Genomic DNA, 19627 nt, shown 5'->3' on the forward strand with positions numbered 1-19627 from the left:
AATATTTTTATTTAAAAATGAATTGGGGAGGGGCTGGCGTGGTATCCTAGTGGCTAAAGTCCTCACCTCTCACACCACCTGATCCCATATGGGCACAAGTGCTAATGCTGGCAGCCCTACTTCCCCATCCAACTCCCTGCTTGTGGCCTGCAGTCAAAAATGACCCAAAACCTTGGCACCCTGCACCCACGTGGGAGACGTGGAGGAGGCTCTGGGATCCTGTCTTCAGATTGGCTCAGCTCCAGCTGTTGCAGCTGCTTGGGGAGTGAATCAACTAACAGATGATATTCCTCTCTGTCTCTCTTCTCTGTGTATCTGCCTTTCCAACAAAAATAAAATAAAAAACTTAAAAAATGAATTGGCAGCGCATATAGAAAATCAAAATGATACAGGGACAATTAGCATGGCCTTTGTACAACAATGACACATGAATTTGTAAAGCATTTTATGGTTTTTTTTGTAGAAAAACATGAAATTCACCTAAATGATTAAAAAGTCTTTAGAAACATGTAGGATTATTCTTTCCCCTGTAATCTATACAAATGTCACATTCTTTTTTTAATTTGAGTTTAAAACAGTTTTAATTTATACAGTTACTAGTTTCTGATCTTCCTAATTTTTTTCCCAAAACCTGGAACAGACTGTTTTTCTAAGGCATCTTCAGGTCAATTAACACACTTTTTTCTCTCTGAAATGCACACACCTGGCAGCTGCACTGTGTCCAATAAACCTTGGTTAAACCACGTTTGCTAAATTTGGTATGTGACATTTGTCATTATGAAAGTTATGATTATCTCTGCCTCCTTTTCAAGTTCCTAAATATTTCTTTTTAGTGCTGATTAAACAATTTTCATGGATTCTCATTATTTTCTTCACCATTCTCAGCTCTACTACTAACACTGATTCAAAACCCTTCTCTGTGTTAAATCTTGCTCTCTACTCCTTCCTCCTTTCTCTTTGTGCTTCCTTCCTTCCAGCAATGTTGTACTTTCTCAGTGCAGAGAAGATAGCACTAACCACATAGGGAACCAGATGGAGAAAACCTCTACTCTCCAGAGAACATGACTGGAACAAAGATGGGAACAGTGTGATGTGGGAAATAAAGAAGATTCGTTGGGATGAGTGAATATGGAAGGCATTTGTACAAAGATTAGAGGTGGTACAGATATGGCTAACAGGTTTAACTGCTGCCTGAGCACCAGCGTCTCATAGGAGCTGGTTCAAGTTGTGTTTGTTCCATTGCTGATCCAGACCCCTGATAATTCAACTTCAAAAGCAGTGAACGATAATCAAGCACTTGGGACACTGACACACATGCCAAAGAGTGGGATGGAACTCTGGCTATTGGCTTTGACCTTGTGAGCCTTGGCTCTCATGGATATAGTTGAACCAGAAGATGGGAGCTGTCTCTGTGTCTTTCCCTCCATCTCTGCAGCTCTTTCAAATAAACAAACATTTTTTAAAAGGTTCGAGCTGTGCTAAGATGAACTTTATAATACAGAAATTCACTAATATGTTCCTGAATATGGTTAGTAATTGTTTAGGAAAACAATGAAACATATTAGCAGCCAACTCAAACTGAGATGTCTATAAACCTTTGCCTTTTCTTTCCCGAGAATCAGATTGTCCATGTTGCTTTTGTTTACAAATGGAAGAGCTTCATGTCAAACGTAATGTGGTCAACCCGGTTTAACGAATTTTTGTAAATTATCCTATGTCTTTTTAATCACATGTTCCTTTATTAATATTTGCAAGATATTCATGATGAATTCATGAGGATTTTTCACTTCTTATTTAATTAGAGGATAACTGAGTTCTTTTAAATGACTCTGATAAAATGTTGCTAAGGCTACATTTTATGATCCAGGCTTATTTTTCTTTTATCAAAGAATGTCACAATAGTTGTTTCCCTTCCAAGTTAAGAAAAATAGACTTAAGTAAAATAACCACAGGGTCTCTTGATAGTACCTCACTTATCCAAAGTTGTTTATCATTTCTCAGTTGATTCATTATTTTAGTGAAAAGATAGGCACTATATTGCATTTTTGGAGTTCTGTTTTATTTCTACTATTTGCCACACAGGCACACACACACACACACACACACACACACACACACACACACACACACACGTACACACACATATCTGAATATTAGGATGCTTCAAAAGTTCACAGAAAATGGAATTAAATTAAATTACAACAATAGGACTAAAGGCAAGTTTATGTTGGTACAAAAAAAGCAAAACAAATGGAATATACCCTTGGCTCTGTTTTTCTGACTCCGTTACTTCCTCTTACTTCAGGACCCTAACTGAAGGAGAACATTTCATATCCAGCCAACTGCTTCCACGGCAACATAAGAAACTTGCAAAATGTAGGGACAGCCCTAAGAGGCTCTGCTCAGAATTGCCGTATCTTCACCTGTGCTCAGGTTCTTATGGCCAAACACCCAGTAGCTGCTTGCTATCATCAAGAGGAATAGTGAAGGCTCATAGTCATGTTGTCACAAATAGGAATATGGGATTTTTCTTAATCACTTTAGAGAAGGGGAGAAATAGCTCATACATTTTTATGTGCACTAAATGCTACTGGTATATTTATAACTTCCTGTTGAATGGACTTTTTTTTTTTACTGAAATCTTTTCAAAGGATTTCATGTTGCCTTGAGAAAACTGCAACGCTTATCTGCCTGAGCTAAGAGCTCCTGGATAACACTCATGGATTCCTGTCATTCTATGCTCATCTTTGCAATAAAGCTTCCAACATCAATAGTATTTTTGTAAGTATATTTTCAAAACCTGTAATAATTGAAGGACTTTGGAATAATTATATGAGTCTTTTCATATGACCAAGAGTTCACAAGTCATTGTGTAAATATCCATTTCTGTTTTTAAATACAGATCACAAGAACTGCCAATCTTTCCCATAAACTATTTGTAACATATATATATATATACACACACACACATATATAGATTTATACATACACACATTTTTTTTTCCTTCATCAATTCCTACTTTTAAACAAAATATATTTAAAAATTGCAGGGGAATATCTTCTGCCACACAAGTGAGATGTATTCATGTGTATACCAACATCTATTATAATTATATATATTATTTATTTTCCCTTTACTCAAAAAAATTGAGAGAAACCAAGTATAGAGTTAAAAAATAAAAACAAATATATCCATATGATTGTCTTTATTCCTTAATCTTCAAGCCTTGTTGTATTTTAAGTATGTTTCTTACTTCTTAACCTACTTTATTGAAACGTTGAATGAAGCGATCAACAATCATTAATTCCCCTAGTTTTCTCATTCCTTTTTCATTATTTTGTGTGTGTCAGGAGAGTGGTAGAGGAGGGTATACATGTGTGTTTAAACCTACACATCTATTTGCGTGGTACAGCATTTAACCTAAAATCTACCTTCAAACTCAGTGTGAAATAGAGCAAGTTGTATCACCACCTGGGATGCCACCATTGTATATGAGCACCAGTTTCAATCTGGCTACTCCACTTCTGATCAAGCTCCCTCCTAATGCATCTGGGAATTAGGGAAGATGGCCCAAATACTTGGTACCCTGCCATTCATTTGGGAGACCCTTATGAAGTTCCTGTCTTCTGAATTCATCCTGGACTTCTCCATCTATCTCTTTCTCTCTCCCTCTCATTTTATGTATCTTCCTTTCAAATAAACTATTTTTTGATGAAAATATTCATCCTCCTCACAAAGTGTAAGTATGCAATGAAGCATCATGCTATGTCATGGTGCTGCTCATAAGTTTAAATCATTAATAACACTAAGCCAAAAAATAATTTCTTGTCTTTTTTCTTTAGCTAATTGGCATAAGAGAGATGATTTATCTAAATCAATATGTCACATCTATATATTAGAGGAAACTGAAAAAAATTCAGCATTGAAAGGTAGTGATAATACTTCTATAAATCATAATCTTTGTACTTAACATATTTATTTTTCCTGAGAATAGTGACTCAAATATGAAGCACAATTTTTATTTACTATTGTTCTTGAGACCATGTAAGTAACTATCCACTAAGATGACTATGTCCTGTACCAAAATATGTAACTATCAATGCCATCTGGGGGGTTGTCCTGCCATAGCTGTAGTAACTGGGATTCTGACACCCATATTTGAGACCTGGATTGCATTCCTAACCTTGACCCTGATCCTAGCCCAACCAAAGCAAATATGAATACAGGTTTGTATGGAGTGAATCAGTTAAATGCAGTTCTTTGTCTCTCTTTGACTATGTATTCTGTCTCTCTCTCTTTGTTTCTCAAACAATAGAAAGTTAAAAACAAAATAATAGTTTCCAAATGTAACATTAATAAAAGCTATAAAACATAAAAAAGTGATTATAAACACCAAATACCATGATGACCATTTTAAACTAAATGTATGAATTGTTTATCTTCTGTTTACATATTAAGATGTACATAACTGACTGATGTTGTTATATACATATAGAGGTGTGTTTGTGTCTGTGTTGGGTGTGTATTATAATTAAGCTTGTTCTGTTAAAATTAATTGATTCTGAAAAGCATAGCGTTTGTAACTGAATAGTTCTATGTCACTTTGGTGTCTTGTAATTCATCTAAATATTCTATCGGTAGGATGTATACATATATCTTTGAGTAACACTCTTTTGAAAACTATTTCCTGTAATTATACTTCTTTTTTATTTGATTATATTTCTTTTTAATATATTCTTAGTAGTAATTTCTAATGTTACTCAATATTAAAAGTTCAATTCTTAAATTATTGATAAATATTTGCTTTCTGGAAAGGTGTTTATTTACATTTTACAATCAAGTAATTATTATTATACTAAAATTTCAGTAAATTTTGAGTCAAGTTTACAAACGAAAACCACTTTAATTTCATTTTGAAGTTTTCTAGTGTCTTTTCTTGTGCGTGATGAATGCTGAACCCAGATATCTGGCGTATGCAGCTGGAGCCCCTCCTGATATCCTGATATTATGCTTAGTGACAACCTAGGAGATAAATACTGTTTATCATATATTCTGGATTTTACTTAAATTAATCACACATACTCAACCACAATTCCAAAATGAACTAAAAAATGCTAGTGGCCATTATCTTCTAAAAGTTTTTGTTATAAACCATGTTGGGGTTTTTAAAACATCTTTATTTTTATAGAAAATGGGGTTTTATTTTATAAAAGTTGGGGTTTTTAAAACATCTCTATTTATATAAAAGGCACAAATATAGAGAGAGGTTGAGACAGAGAGAGATCTTCACATGCTATTTCACCCCCCAAATGCCTGCGATGGTCACTTGGACAGTGCCAGGCAAAGCCTTGAGCTGGTAATTCCATCCTGGTCTCCCACACAAGCGGCAAGGTGTCAAGTGCTTGGGCCATCTTGTGCTTCCTTTCTAGAAGTATTAGCATGGACTTTTGTGAGAAGTGGAAGCACTTGGCACATGAACCAGCAACCATGCGGGATGCCAGTGTCACAGACTTAACTAACTGTGACACAATGTTACCTCCATCGCAAAAAGGTTTTCTATGTCCTATCCATCATCACACCAAAAGGGAGAACATCGTATTTTAATGTCTGTTTCAAAAGAAATCATTAAATATATACAACTTCTTGAAGAAACTAAGAGATAAAAGGAAATAAAATACTACTGATTACAATGTAAGTTTACAGAAGCAAAAACAAAATAGTTTAGACAATCAAAATTGAGACTTTGGAGAAAAAAACAATCAGTAAAGAAAAGACTAAGATCTAAAGAGATGGGACACTGTGGATGTTATATCCAGACCTTGAACATTATGGATGCCCTAGCTCTAACAAAAAGGCTCTGATGTAATAGCTGCTGTTAGAACCAATTATGGATGAAAGGCATTGAAGAGTGATTTTAAATGTAAGACAAATGAATTTAATAACCGAAATGCATGCAATAATCTACTATGGACATAATATACACTTACTGTGCAAATGAATAACCTGAAAGGCTTGAAGTTCACTGCTGTTGCCCAGTCACAAAGAGTGTAGGGATTTCGGCTCATGCAGTTACAATTCATTTTATGATAACGTTATTGAGGTATAACTGACAAACTTTATAGTTGGCAAATAACATTTATATAATGGAGTAACTTGATTTTCATAGTGCAGTAACTACCCTCTCTGGAAGATCCTTCATTTCTTTCATTTAAATGTCTTTTTCATTTAAAATGAACCCTTTACCAAATCCCCGTTATATTCTATGGTATTAACTACAGTCATATTGCAGTAGATTCGATTTCTAAAATTTACTAATCCTGCCTGAGTGGAACTCATCAACATCTCCCAATTCCTCCCTCTACACCCAGCAAGCATTTACTTTACTATAAAAAAGTAGGAGCATGCTATCAGGGGTTTCTCCAAGGAAGGCATAGCAATATCCAAAACATACACAATAGGATACTCTGAAGCATTAATCACCAAGACAGTGTAAATTAAAATCATGCTGAGATATCTCTTCACACATGTTAGGATAGCTATATCAAAATGACCATAGGTAAGTTTTGGTAAGGAATTGGAGAAAGGGAATCCTCCTACCCTTTTGGTGGCTCTGCCAACTGGTGCAGCCACTTTGATAGCTGATGCAGACTTTCTCCAATAATTAAAAGCACAGTAATCATTTGAATGAAAGATGTTGTATTACCCTTCTTGCATCATCAGCTATGTTTGCTTTTCTAAGAGCATCCTTTGAATCCACTTGTCTTCATATATCCTCAAATCACTGTATTTCAAGATACTTATCATGTCCAAATATTTTTTCCAGAAAATTATTTAACTCCATCATTTGTAAACTATTACTTTCAGTAGTACTGTGTTTTTAACTAGCTCAATGCTGTCCTCTAATGACTTTCTCCATTCTTTCCCTACTGCCATCATTAACGATTACAAAAGCAATGTAAAGAAACAAACAAACAAGACATGCTTCATTCATTGATTCACTTGCCAAATTCCTGCAACAACAAGAGCTAGAAGTGACTGAAGCACTGAACTCAATATAAGTTTCCAAAACTGGAGGAAGGGATTCAACCTCTTGGGTCATCACCGGTTGCTTCCCAGGGCCTGATTCCTGGAAAGCTGCAGTCAGGAGGTGGGACCAGGACTGCAATCTAATAACTCTGGTATAGGATGTGGGCATCCCGGGCGACTTGTTAGACTCCATGCTAAATATCCTCTCCCAGACTTTAAAAAATATTCCAGTTTTGGAATTTCACAAAGCCCCAATGCATTAAAATTTATTAATGAATTTTAATATTTTAGTCACCCCTTGCTAGTACTATTGTTAGACGTTCTAGATCGCAGGCACCATTGTTTCAACTAAAAATTGGAAAATTTCCCAAAATTATTCAGTTTTAATTTCCCCCAACATTTCTTCATTTGGGGGGGCAAAGATTGAGGGGTCTGGCTTCTGTAGAAAAAACTAAAGTTTGTCCATATTTTTAAATCTTCAACCTTTACTTCAACTAGTCCGAGACTACTGATTGATTTGAATTAACAATTTGAAACCAAATATCTTTATATTCAGTGGCATTTAGGCTTTCAGTTCTCTTCTATTAAAGTAGAAGTTCCTTTTTTTGAATCTGAAATGTGTTCTCTTTGGATTCCACTTAATTTTATTCCATTTTGCCCATACAAAATAATTACCATTATTAAAAAATTCTCATGTTGATTCTTTAGTGTGGGAGAAAACTATCATGAATTTATGCATCGCCTCACTATTACCTGTCCTCTGTGTAACCCTGAGCCATCAAATTCTCAAATGTATAGCTTTTTCCATATTCTCACCTCTGCCTCGCCTCTCTAAAGTTAAGAGTTTTGCTTCTTCCTTGAAAATTCAGCCAACATAATCCTTTAAATTTCATAAATGATTTCTTGATGTTTCTTCCAGAAATGGTAGCATAAGCACTCTCCAACCTATCTTTCACAGCAATGGAAAATAAAAGATTATTAGGCAACAGCCTATTAATGCAAGATTGCATGTGAATGATGATAGTCACTGACAACTAAGTGCCCAGAAATGAAATGCCTTAATTTATTTTATCTCATATATGGGGATTGTTTATTATGCAAAACTTAAGCATGGGTTCCCATTTTTTCCACAGCAAAAGGAGCTTAGCTCTTAATTCCATTTTTTCATGTTTTTTTAAATACCCACTATCCAGCAGCCTAATACATGCAGATAAACCACACAAAAGTGTGCCTAAATGGCAGCTGAAGCAACAGAAATATTTGCAATATTTCTGCTTGATTCTGGATGAATACTAAAGCAGTATATCATTCTCCTTTTATACAAAATGCAGAGACTTTGACAAAGCTCCATGCCTATTTTTGTCCTATGATAATAAGGCAATATCTCTCTTTGACTTCAATGGAACTGATGGAGAGTTACATGTCTTCCATGACCTGCAACAGTGAGGGAATCACTTCGCCTATGGAGAGCCTGGGGAAAAAAGAAGTGATCCTTCAAAATTTGCAATAACAAGGTTGTATTCCTGTGTGCTTTCATTAGGCATTGCATCTAAGGGTGGTGAGAACCCTGCCTACCATGCTCTCCCTGGAATAATGCAGCAATACTCCTTTTCCTTTCAGGAAGATTGCTGGGAAGTGACGAACTTCAAAGAGGAACAATTAAGGATACTTAAATCCATTTATACATTTCTAAGAAAGTCTGGGGGTATTCAATACATGATACCAATCAGACATAATCAGAACAATATATAATACCAACCTGACCCAAAACCACAACTGAATTGATAACTGAATTTTACTGTGGCGTATCATGCATTTTTCAATTGGGCTTCTAGGTAACATACTTGTGAATTAACACAGTATTTCAAAGGCTGTGAAAAACCAAAAGAGCAAGTTAACCACTTTCCACAAATTGGGCCAGGGTATATGTTTTGTAATTGGACAAATTATGCCCAGAGAAAACAGACTTAAGTATGAATGAGACTTATAATACTCAAACATAAATAACATAACTTGAATTTACACATCACTCATAGAATCAGGAAAATTTCAACTCCCAAGTAAACACAACCAACATTATAGTTCTTGGATGGCAGACACTATAGAATCGCCTGATAAAATTTTAGCATTGGACCATCTGCAAATATGGTCCTGTAAGTATTATAAACATTATTGGAACATGAAAAATAAGCGGAGGATTGAAATAGGGGATGACAAATAACTGAATAAAATTTAGGGCGTAAAATATGCAATAATTACACTGAAAAACTCAATAGTCTCAGTAGACCGGCGACAGAAGAAATAATGAAGTTAAAACTAGGTCAATGAATGTTGGCTAGTCGGAGGAACAAAGAAAATGAAGTGTCTCAGAGACTCCTTTAGAACAGTAACAAAAGTAACTTCATTTCATTCCTTTTGTTTGAATTCCATGGCTCCTCAGGTTCATTCCTTTTAACATAATCCCTCAAGACAGTACGCCTTTTTTAACCTATTGTCTAAAATAATCTTCCCCTGTTCTATACTTAGTGATTTCATAGCTTTGAAATCTCCTTTAGAATTCAGTGACTCATTTTTTAAATGTTTCATAATTGAAAGCAGAAATGGAGTGAAACACTCAGAGATGTAGAAATAGTAATTAATATAATCATATCATATAGTAGAGAAGAAAAAGGGACTAAAATATAGTAAGACTTTTCACTGAAGGAGGTAAATATTGACATGGTTTTTTTGTAATAAATTATGCATATTAACTCTGTTCCCTTGACTTTTAGTGGTCGCAAAGTGGCTCTGTTAGGGTAAAAGCCCACCTTCCATCTATTTTTAGAAGTAAAACTCGATGGCTCTGAAATGATACTCATATGTACTGGTATTATTTTTGTTTTGTTGTTGTTAGATTTGATAGCATTGGCTTAGGGCAACACAGAGTACAAAACTACATGCTATAAGCAAGTCCTAAATTATGCTATCAAAAATCATTTATATACTAAATGTATATTTTTTTAAATAAATTGAAGTAATTAACTGATGTTCCAATAACAGACAAAGCTTAGAGAGGAAACAACTGATCAAAAATCAAAGAGGACCAGAGGACAGCCATTCAGCTCAGTGGTTAGAGAACTCGTGCTCCCTAAACCTCAGTACCTGTGCTTGTTTTTGTAATTCCAAGTTTCTGCTGACATAGAGTCTGGAAGACAGCAGTGATGGCTCTGCCACTCTTACAGGAGGCAATGAGACTCCCCTGTAACTCTATCCCATAATTGTGGACATTTGGACAGTGATTCAGTGGGTGAATGCTCATGCTTGGTCTCCTTGGCTTCTCAAATAAAGAGAAACTTTAAAGAAGCCAAAACAACATAATAATACCATGTTTCCATTTTGTTTATACAAATTATTCTAATGTTTCATTTCCGTTTTGAAATTTCTTAGAACCTAATTCCTGTGAACACATTTATATGAGAGTATGTCACTGCTTCCTAAAATACCTTTTCTTTAGCTACTTGTGGGCAAGAATGACATTTCACGGTTTCAGCAATTATTTACTGAATATTATTGCTTGTGGTAATTCAATGTTTGAAGATAAGCTACCTCAAGGTGTCTGTGTCTCATCTGGGTGAATAACTTCAACCACAGTCTTGTCCTGTGGGTATTTTTTTTAAAGAAGGATGAGGGACATTTAAATTTCAATAATTATTTTAATATCTTCTTATTTATTACAAAGGATCCAGCAATCTTCTCAGTAGATTTAACAGTGCTTATAATGTGTGCTGTTGTACAAAATACATAACTCTGAAATAGAAATCTGATGTTATTTAAAATGTATAAATGAATGTGCAATTATAATAAATAAAATAATTTAAATAAATGTTTTCAAATACATACCTTTAAAAAGTCTTAATGTCTCAGAAAAAAGGGGGGTATGAATGAGTGAGATTGAGTTAAAGTAGAAGAGAAACACTTCCAAAGAGGTGCTTGCTCTGGTGGTTAAGGTGCATCTTGGGACACCCACATATATAATGCCTGAATTCAGATTCTGCCTCCATAGTTGTTTTTTTCAGACACTTATGGAGTGAGCCAGCTAACCAGATTGGTCACTATTTTCAGAAGGACAAGTAAATGAATAGTAAGCATAAGGCAGGGGAAAAAAATAGTTACAAAGAGCATATGTTCAGGGAATGATTAGACAGACACAAATGAAAGGAATACAATACAGTAAGTTTACAACTTTAGCAGGTGACCATCCAACCCAAACTATAGGATATATCAAGTGTCATAAAATCTAGAATTTACTGTAATCCTTGTGCCACGGTTTTGAGTAGATCAATCAAAGCTCACCAAGAGAAAGTGTCACAGGAAAGTTTAATTCACTTTTCACAGCTCTAAGGCAATCAAAACCATCAAATCAAACTAATCAAATTAAATTAATTAAATTAAAATTAATTCAAAGAAGACATTGAACTGAGAAATTTAATTTTAGCATTGAAATTAACAATATATCAAATCAAAATGTTGCAGTCTACGTTTGTGCTAAAAATCCATTTCCTAGTTTCTTGCCACTTATTTTAAAAGCTTTTAAGCACAGGCAACAACATGGCATAAGCAACAGGTAAAGTTTGTGCAAAGAGTGATGAATGCAGATACACATGGGCCATGCTCATGAAGAGTGAGTCAGGAATCTAAAGGGGAAGGGGGAGAGATTGCTACCTCTGTCCTCAGTGTCTGTTCATGGGAAGCAAGAGAGCAAGCAGATAAGCAGATATAGGGGAAGCCAAGAGCAGGAGTGCTGAACAAAGCCAAAGTTGCAGTGACTAAACACATGACCAAAAGCGAGACAACAAGCCTCTTGCCAGCAAGGGGTTTTCGAGGGCTTCAAAAGGCAGTGGTTATACAACAGCCAAATTCTGTAACACCTCTTCCCATTTCCCAGATAATGATGGGTAAGCAGCCACTGATACAGAGGTGGGAAAAAAAAGAATTACACAATCATGGGAGGCATGCCTTCCAAACTCTTGATTCTGAGCTAGCTGACAACCTAAGAGCATATCAAAAGCTGCAATTTCTAAGAAGAAATTGAAAATAAGCATGAGATTCAACTGGATTGGCAGAGTGGAAAGATGACATAAGACAATGCATGGAAAACACCTACTGTTTCTGTGCTTATGTTAAGCACAGAAGTGCCTTTAGAGGTAGAGTAATGAAAGATTTCAAAAACAAGCATAGAATGAAGTTATTTTGGTGCTTGTCCATGCATATTGTTGAGCAGTTTTGAAAAAAAGGAAGCATTTGTCTCTAAAATGAACAAAGCATTGTTAGATCTCACAGCGTAACAATACTTTTGAACATAAATCTAAATTCGGGAAATGCACTCAAGAATTTAGCTATCCTAATATTTTAAGACTGGGCAATATGGAAGTACTGAAAAACTGAAGAGAATGAAATAACCAAGAAGGAGACAATCACCCCTGTACAGATTGAAGTAGAAATTTATTACCTTAAAATGACTGTTATGTGTGTGTGTGTGTGAGGCATTTTTTTTGCTGTGTATCAATTGATGTAGCTAAATATTCTTTTCATTTTTTCAGTCACACATTAATTCATTTTTTATGATAGATTACTATGTGAATCTAGGAGTTATAAGGAATCCTAAATTTATCATCCCCATTTTTCATGGTACATCAATGTCATTGATTCTCTATGAATTACACATTGTATCACATCATATTATATCATGTCATATCATATCATATCATATCATATCATATCATATCATATCAATAATACCATCCCTTTACATTTCTCCCTTTATTTTATTAATTCTCCCTCTAGGGGACAAATTTCAAAATTATTAAGTAGAAAGTTTCAATTTTAACAGATCCTAACGTATTGAATACCCTCCCATAGAGCATCGTGCGTGATGGAGCGTTCAGAAGCATGAGGACATCAATTAATTTATAACTAATTCTAAAAGTTTGGCAAAAAGAAATATGGATTAGTATCGATGGAAACAGATTTGATTTTCAAAAGCATATGGCTTTTAGTAATGGAAGGCAGAAACTATACGCAAAAATATTTTAATGGCATGGTGACTGCTGCTGAATCTAAACAAAAATGAAACTAGATAGTGAAAAGTGACACATCCTACTTTAGTTTCTTAAAACTCACTGAACAAACTATTTGTAGAGCAACCATAACTTAATAGCAATAACTTTTCAGTTATTTTTCAATATAATGAGAAACAAAACAATGACCACAATAGCAAATGATATACAATGTGCTGTGTACTGCTAAGGGTGAAAAATCTAGTCACTTGTGAACTAGTGGCATTATTATTTGTGCTTTCTCCCTTGCCAAAAAGCATTTAAAAACTTAAATCTAGTTACTTAATACTGATTTTGGGTCTTAAATTTTGCGAAACATAAAAAATACACCATAAGGAAAACAAACACTATATGATAATACACACCTAATAAATAATCATTTAATATTAACACACTTCTTTGCAAAAAGCTTCATTTACATAAAATTCATTACATAATGCATTCTATGCATATTTAGAGTATTAATTAATTACATTTTTAGAATTCCACTTACATGTTAAAATATTGATAATATTTTAAGGCAACACTGCTGAATATACATAATTATTCTATACCAATGATTAATAATTACTTTATTATGCTCTATCATATGAATGTTCCATAATATGGACAATTAGGATTCCAATACTTCATGTTTTTAAATTTTCTTGGAATAATTATGGATTAGTCATCTTTATATGCATTTCACATAATTTACTTGGGTTCTAATCTCAGGTGATTAAATGATTGTTTTTGATATTTAGAAATATTTCACATATTGTACAACAACTTCAAAAGGAAAAATGCACAGACTGGCTATCTAATTTGAAAGATGGTAAAATAACTTTTTTTTACCCTGTTCTAGTGTTACTAGTGATAGTCGGTGATATGGAAGGCACAAGATCTTTTTGGGGAATCAACTGCTATGAAAGGAAGAAGCCAAATTGGTCAAGTAGAGAGATTAGCAACAACACAGTACTGACAAAGCATGCGCTAACGCAATGGAAACCTTGATGCACACAGTGTTTCTTAAGATATTTCCTGTCCTGCTGAAATGACCATTATATTCCCCACGGTTAAATAAGTGCTTAGACTCCCATGGAAGTCTGGGACGCTGGGTGATAGAACTCTGTGGGAGAGGCTAGTGTGATGCTAACAGTTGAACATGGTCAGTCACCTTCCTTATTAGAGGGCAGCAAGTTCTTTGGAGTTAGATTTGGATGGTTTAGATTGCATGTCCAGGTTGGTCATATTCTGACATCTGTGCAAAGTTCAGTGTCACTTAACTTTTCACACTTGAATTTCCATGATGCGATATCTGATCCTAAAATTACTGTGTGCATCTTCCTGGAAACCTTAGAATCTCTCAACAAGGATTCCTATATTGATATGATTATACCTAACTATAGCAAGAAAATCTGAATTATGTGTCTACTCTGAGAAACAAAAGAAAGGGTAATTGTCATATTAGCATTTCATTAATAAATTATGTAACACTATATAGTGACTTTAGAGCTCTCCCCCCATAATTTTAACAATTACTTTATTAGTTTAACAATGGTTTATTTCCTGATAGACATCTAATATGTAAAGATCATTAAACATTTTCACTGAGACTTTTTTTGCATGAAAACAAATGTACCTTGATCATTTTGGCACCTGCATTTTAAGCATTACATTGATTTAAATTAATTAACTTATTAATGGGTTAATCTCAACCATTAATATAGTTAATTAAATTTATATTAAGTATGTAATTAGCAGCTGATGTTAATAATATACAAATTGTTTTTGCAAAACTTTTTTTTTGCTTGTGATTACTTTTATTGATTAAAACTTCAACTTGTAGTACATTGAAAGAAGACTTCTTCAGTTTTTGAAAATAAAATCTTTGCCTTGGCTTTGTTGTGACCCAGCTACATAAGTGTTCAGAAGTTATTATGTCTTGGAGTTTCATTTTTGGAAACATTTTTTTGTATTTTACCTTGATTTCTAATTAGTAGTCAACAGATTCCCTGTGATTTGCAGATACAATTCTAAGAACATAATGTGATCTCATCCTCCTATAAGAGTATTATAACTTTATGATTTATTTCTAAGCTTCTAGAATTTGGTTTATAATCTTCCCCCCCCCCACAGATATTTTTCTCTTACTAATTTTCAGTGTTGTTAATAAGTTAAAGCTCTGTATGATTAATTGTATAACCACTTTCTGGTTTTATTAGATTTTTACATTTTAATAGTTAATTTATTTTATTTATATATGTTTCATAGGCTCTGGGATTTCCCCCAACCACTCCCTATGCCTTCTCTCCATGTTGGATTCCTCCACATTGCTGCAGTAGTACAGTTCAAATTCAGTCATGATTCCTTCATTGCAAGTTTGTACCGTGCATAGCCTCTTACTCTCCAGATAAGTTCAACAGTTTCCTTAGGAGACCATCCCTGGTCTGAAAGTAGAGCTGGCAGAATATCGGATTTATTTATTTTTATTGGAAAGTCAGATATGCAGAGAGGTAGAGACAGAGAAGAAAGACCTTCCTTCTGTTGATTTACTTCCCAAGTGCGGCAATGGCAGCAGCTGAGCCAATCTGAAGCCAGGGGCCAAGAGCTTCTTCTAGGCCTCCTATGAGGACACACAGTCCCAAGGCCTTGGGCCATCCTTGACTAATTTCCCAGGCCAAGCCACAAGTAGGGCGCTGGATGGGAAGTGGGGCTGCTGGAATTAGAACCAGTTGCCATATGGGATCCTGGTACATGTACAAGGCGAGGACTTTAGCCACTGGGTTACTGTGTTGCACTCTATTTTGCAAATCTTATACCATGCTTAGTGCTAAAAGTAACAAAAATAGGATTTTCTGATATTTAACATGAGCAGATACAGTGTGAAATGCAATATGGAATATCTCATTTAATATTTCTGGTAATTTTTTTTAATCAGAAATTGATAAATTTACATTTCATAGATAGAGAAGCTAGAGGTCTTTATTCTTGACCTAGACCTGAACCTTTAATCTCTTCATTGTGCTGTTGGATGGTACAAGAGGACCATACACCCCTACAGAGAATCCTGATTTTCCAGATAAGAATTTGAATTCTTCTGGGAAGAGTCAGATCCATTTGGCTATTAAAAAAATACGAGTTAGACTTCTGAATAGTTGGCTGTATTACAGAGAATATATTTGATGAAAATAATTGCTATAGTTATTATTAGTGGGAAATTGGTCATACTCGTGAACTACACTCAATTTTGGTTCTCTCAATGTGAAATATGATAGAAAATCAAATATACTGAAAAAATAATAAAATTCATAAATTATGAATGTTGTGCAAGTTGTCAGAAAAAGTTCTTCAAACTTTGTTCAATATTTTCCAAGTGAAAGCAGCTTGAAACTCATAGGGTTTTATATAGTGATGTATGTATTTAATTTAAATATTGCCAGTGACAAATTTGTTCTCCAGAAAGTACTATGAAAGATGATGCAAGCATACTTACCATGATTCTTCCTTTTTGCAGCAGGATTTTCTCTGCTTTGGAGTTCAGGCTCTTTACTGCGCAAATCCTGCAGAATGAGGAGCAAGCTCGCCATTTGGAGAAAGGTCCCTGGGACACTTCCATGAGAAGAGACTGCTCGAGCACTGGATGGATTAGCAAGAAATAGCTTTTATTAAGGAACAGCATTTATTCATAATACCTTAGGAAGATTCACTCATTCCAATATTCTATGTTCTAGACAATGAAGTTTAAAATCAAGTCAAAAAGGTTAATAATGATCATAATTTCACATGAAATACACATAATTTTACTATAAAATATTATATATGAGCCAGCATTGTGGTACAGCAGGCTAAGCAGGCTTGCAGGATGCCAGCATCCTGTGTTAAAGTTCCAATCCAGCAGCAAATGATGGTCCAAATGCTTCAGCCCATAGCATTCATGAACACTTGAATGAGTGCCCGGCTTTTAGCTTCGGTTTGGCCTATCCTGACTATTACATTGAACTGAAGACTGAACCATGGAATGAAAGGTCTCTCTCTCTCTCTCAGTATACCCTTTTCAAATAAATAAATCTTTAAAAGTTATATAATGCTATATACTTCTTTGCCTGAAATTATTTATTTTTCAAGGAAATCTTTGCAGAATTCAGCTCAGAATGTGTGTTTTCACATGTTGTAAATTTTGTTTCTTTTTCTTTCGACCTTTAGTCTAATTTCAACTGGTGTCCTGGAATACAACTTTCTAAAGACATATAACCAGGGTAGAAACTGAAACATTTCAAAATCAAGGGTTATTTATTCCACATTTTTGTACAGATTTCAGAGATTCTGGTGCTATGGCTTTAATGCACCCAATAAAGTGAGCATAAGGCAAGGATTCATGCAAGTTTTAATTCTTAGACATGGCACTAATGAAAAATAGGAAGGCATGGAAGAAATAAAATGAAGAATGAAGGAGCATTATTGGCGTCCTTCTACTATGGACCCTCGGAGCTCATTCCTGTCAGGGATTCTATGGAGCCATTCTGACATGTCAAACAAGACATGAGAGACTAATTCTGTTTACTCATTTTAATGTATATAATATATATAATGTGTAACTATTATATGAATGGTGTATATTGAGTGAACATAAACATGAACCTTCTTGAGTAAGACAGCTTTACCAGTCTTTTAGATCAGCTGTAGCAGACAATCTCCATTCATAAAACAATAAATGTGCTACATACCCATGGCAAGAAGCTGTTAGGCAAAGTAAGATAAAATTTGACAGAATGATCAGATAAAGGTCACCTACTCTAACCCTCTTAGGGCTTCTTGGGCTATGACCTTTGTTCAATACCACATGGGCTTAATAGCCAACCTCAAAGCATACAGAACCCTGTACAAGAAAACCATAAATGAGTAAAACAAAATGTCCAGAGATGTGACCGACTCCTGGCATTTATTATTTCCCTGTTACATCAGATATCCTACATTACTTTTGCTTCAGCTGGTCTCAGTTGTATTGTAATCACATGTTTATTTTTGAAGGAAAACTGCCTTCGTTTGCACCCTTTTCAGGTAACCATTGTCATGATGGCAGATGGAATTATCCCCAGGAAGAGATTATCAAGTTACTTTAGTGAGCTCTTACACACATTTTTGAATCTCTGTCTCCAGAAAGAAATTCATTCCTCTCTGTGTCTTTAACTATCTCAGGATTACTGCAGGTAGTTTTATTTTAAAGGGACCTAATTCACATATTTTCAGCAAACAAATTATTTACACTTGATGAAATAAAATCATGGGAGTCATGGTACGTCATATCCACAGGGTCCTTCCACACTGAAGGGAGCAAATTACCCAAGACAGTGGGTCAGTGTACTTATTGTTTAATTCTATCCACAGCTGTAGCACCAAGGCTTACAGAGGCTCCATTTTCTTTCACACAGGAAGAGTTCAAGCTATAGCCTTAGTAGTAGAGTGAAGCCAGGACAGCATTCTGACCTCTCCTTTGAAGAGGGGCCTCCAGCATGCCACGTCATCGGTTATCTTCAAACTTCAGTCATATTACAGGCCCTTGAAAATTTAGTGCAGTTTATCCTCTCATTTTCCATGCCAAATCTTACTAAGGCATTCAAGGTATGTGCCATTTCTGTTCAACAGATTCAATGAGCAGAATGTCAGTCACAAAGCATGGTGTTCTTGCAAATGTCAATGTTCATATCCCTAGGAATTATATATATATAATATACATATATAGTGTATAATATATAATATATGCTATGTGATACTATATATGATGAATATATAATAATTATATACCATATATAGTATATATTTAATATATTTTTATTGCAAAGTCAGATATACATAGAAGAGAGACAGAGAGGAAGATGTTCCCTCCAATGATTCATTCCTCAAGAGACTGCAAAGGCTGGAGCTGAGCCGCTCTGAAGCCAGAAGCCAGGAGCTCTTCCAAGTCTCCCACACAGGTGCGGGGTCCCAAGGCTTTGGGTCATTCTCTACTGCTTTCCCAGGCCACAATCAGGGAGCTAGATGGGAAGCAGGGCTGCTGGGATTAGAACTGGCAACCATATGGGATCCTGGCACATTCAAGGCAAGGACTTTAGCTGCTAGGCCACCATGCTGGGCCCCTAGTAATTGTATTTTTAAGAATATGAACATAGGTGTAAGAGGAAGTTAAATGTGTACCTCTACCCATCTCACATAAAAGAGAAATTGCTTAAAACATATTTCCCAAAAAATAATAGAAAATGTATATTAGACTGTCAGCTGCATACCACATTTCCTGAATCTCTGGTAGTTCTCAGACAAAGCTATTAATTCATCTCCCGTTTAGATTCTTGATTCAGGGAACCAACCCATATATTTGAGATAAGGATTAAAAGGAGAATTATCCCTTTGCCTCACTTCAAATGTTCACTCACTCTTGAAATGATTATTTCTCTGTCTAGTCCACTTGGCTGTTTCCCTGCAGAAGTGCATCTGATAGGGCCCGGCGCAGTAGCCTAGTGGCTGGAGT

At 35.1% G+C, this 19627-nt stretch overlaps 1 non-coding gene across 1 annotated transcript; it reads left to right on the forward strand.

Moving 5' to 3' along the window:
* Nucleotides 1–353: 353 nt before the first annotated feature.
* Nucleotides 354–455, forward strand: LOC121155997. Its single transcript, XR_005883788.1, has one exon. It is a non-coding gene; the product is annotated as a U6 spliceosomal RNA (small nuclear RNA).
* The last annotated feature ends 19172 nt before the right edge of the window (nt 456–19627 follow it).

The sequence above is a fragment of the Ochotona curzoniae genome, unplaced genomic scaffold (assembly GCF_017591425.1).
Source record: "Ochotona curzoniae isolate NIBS_2020 unplaced genomic scaffold, NIBS_Ocur_1.0 contig_3190, whole genome shotgun sequence".
Lineage (NCBI taxonomy): Eukaryota > Metazoa > Chordata > Mammalia > Lagomorpha > Ochotonidae > Ochotona > Ochotona curzoniae.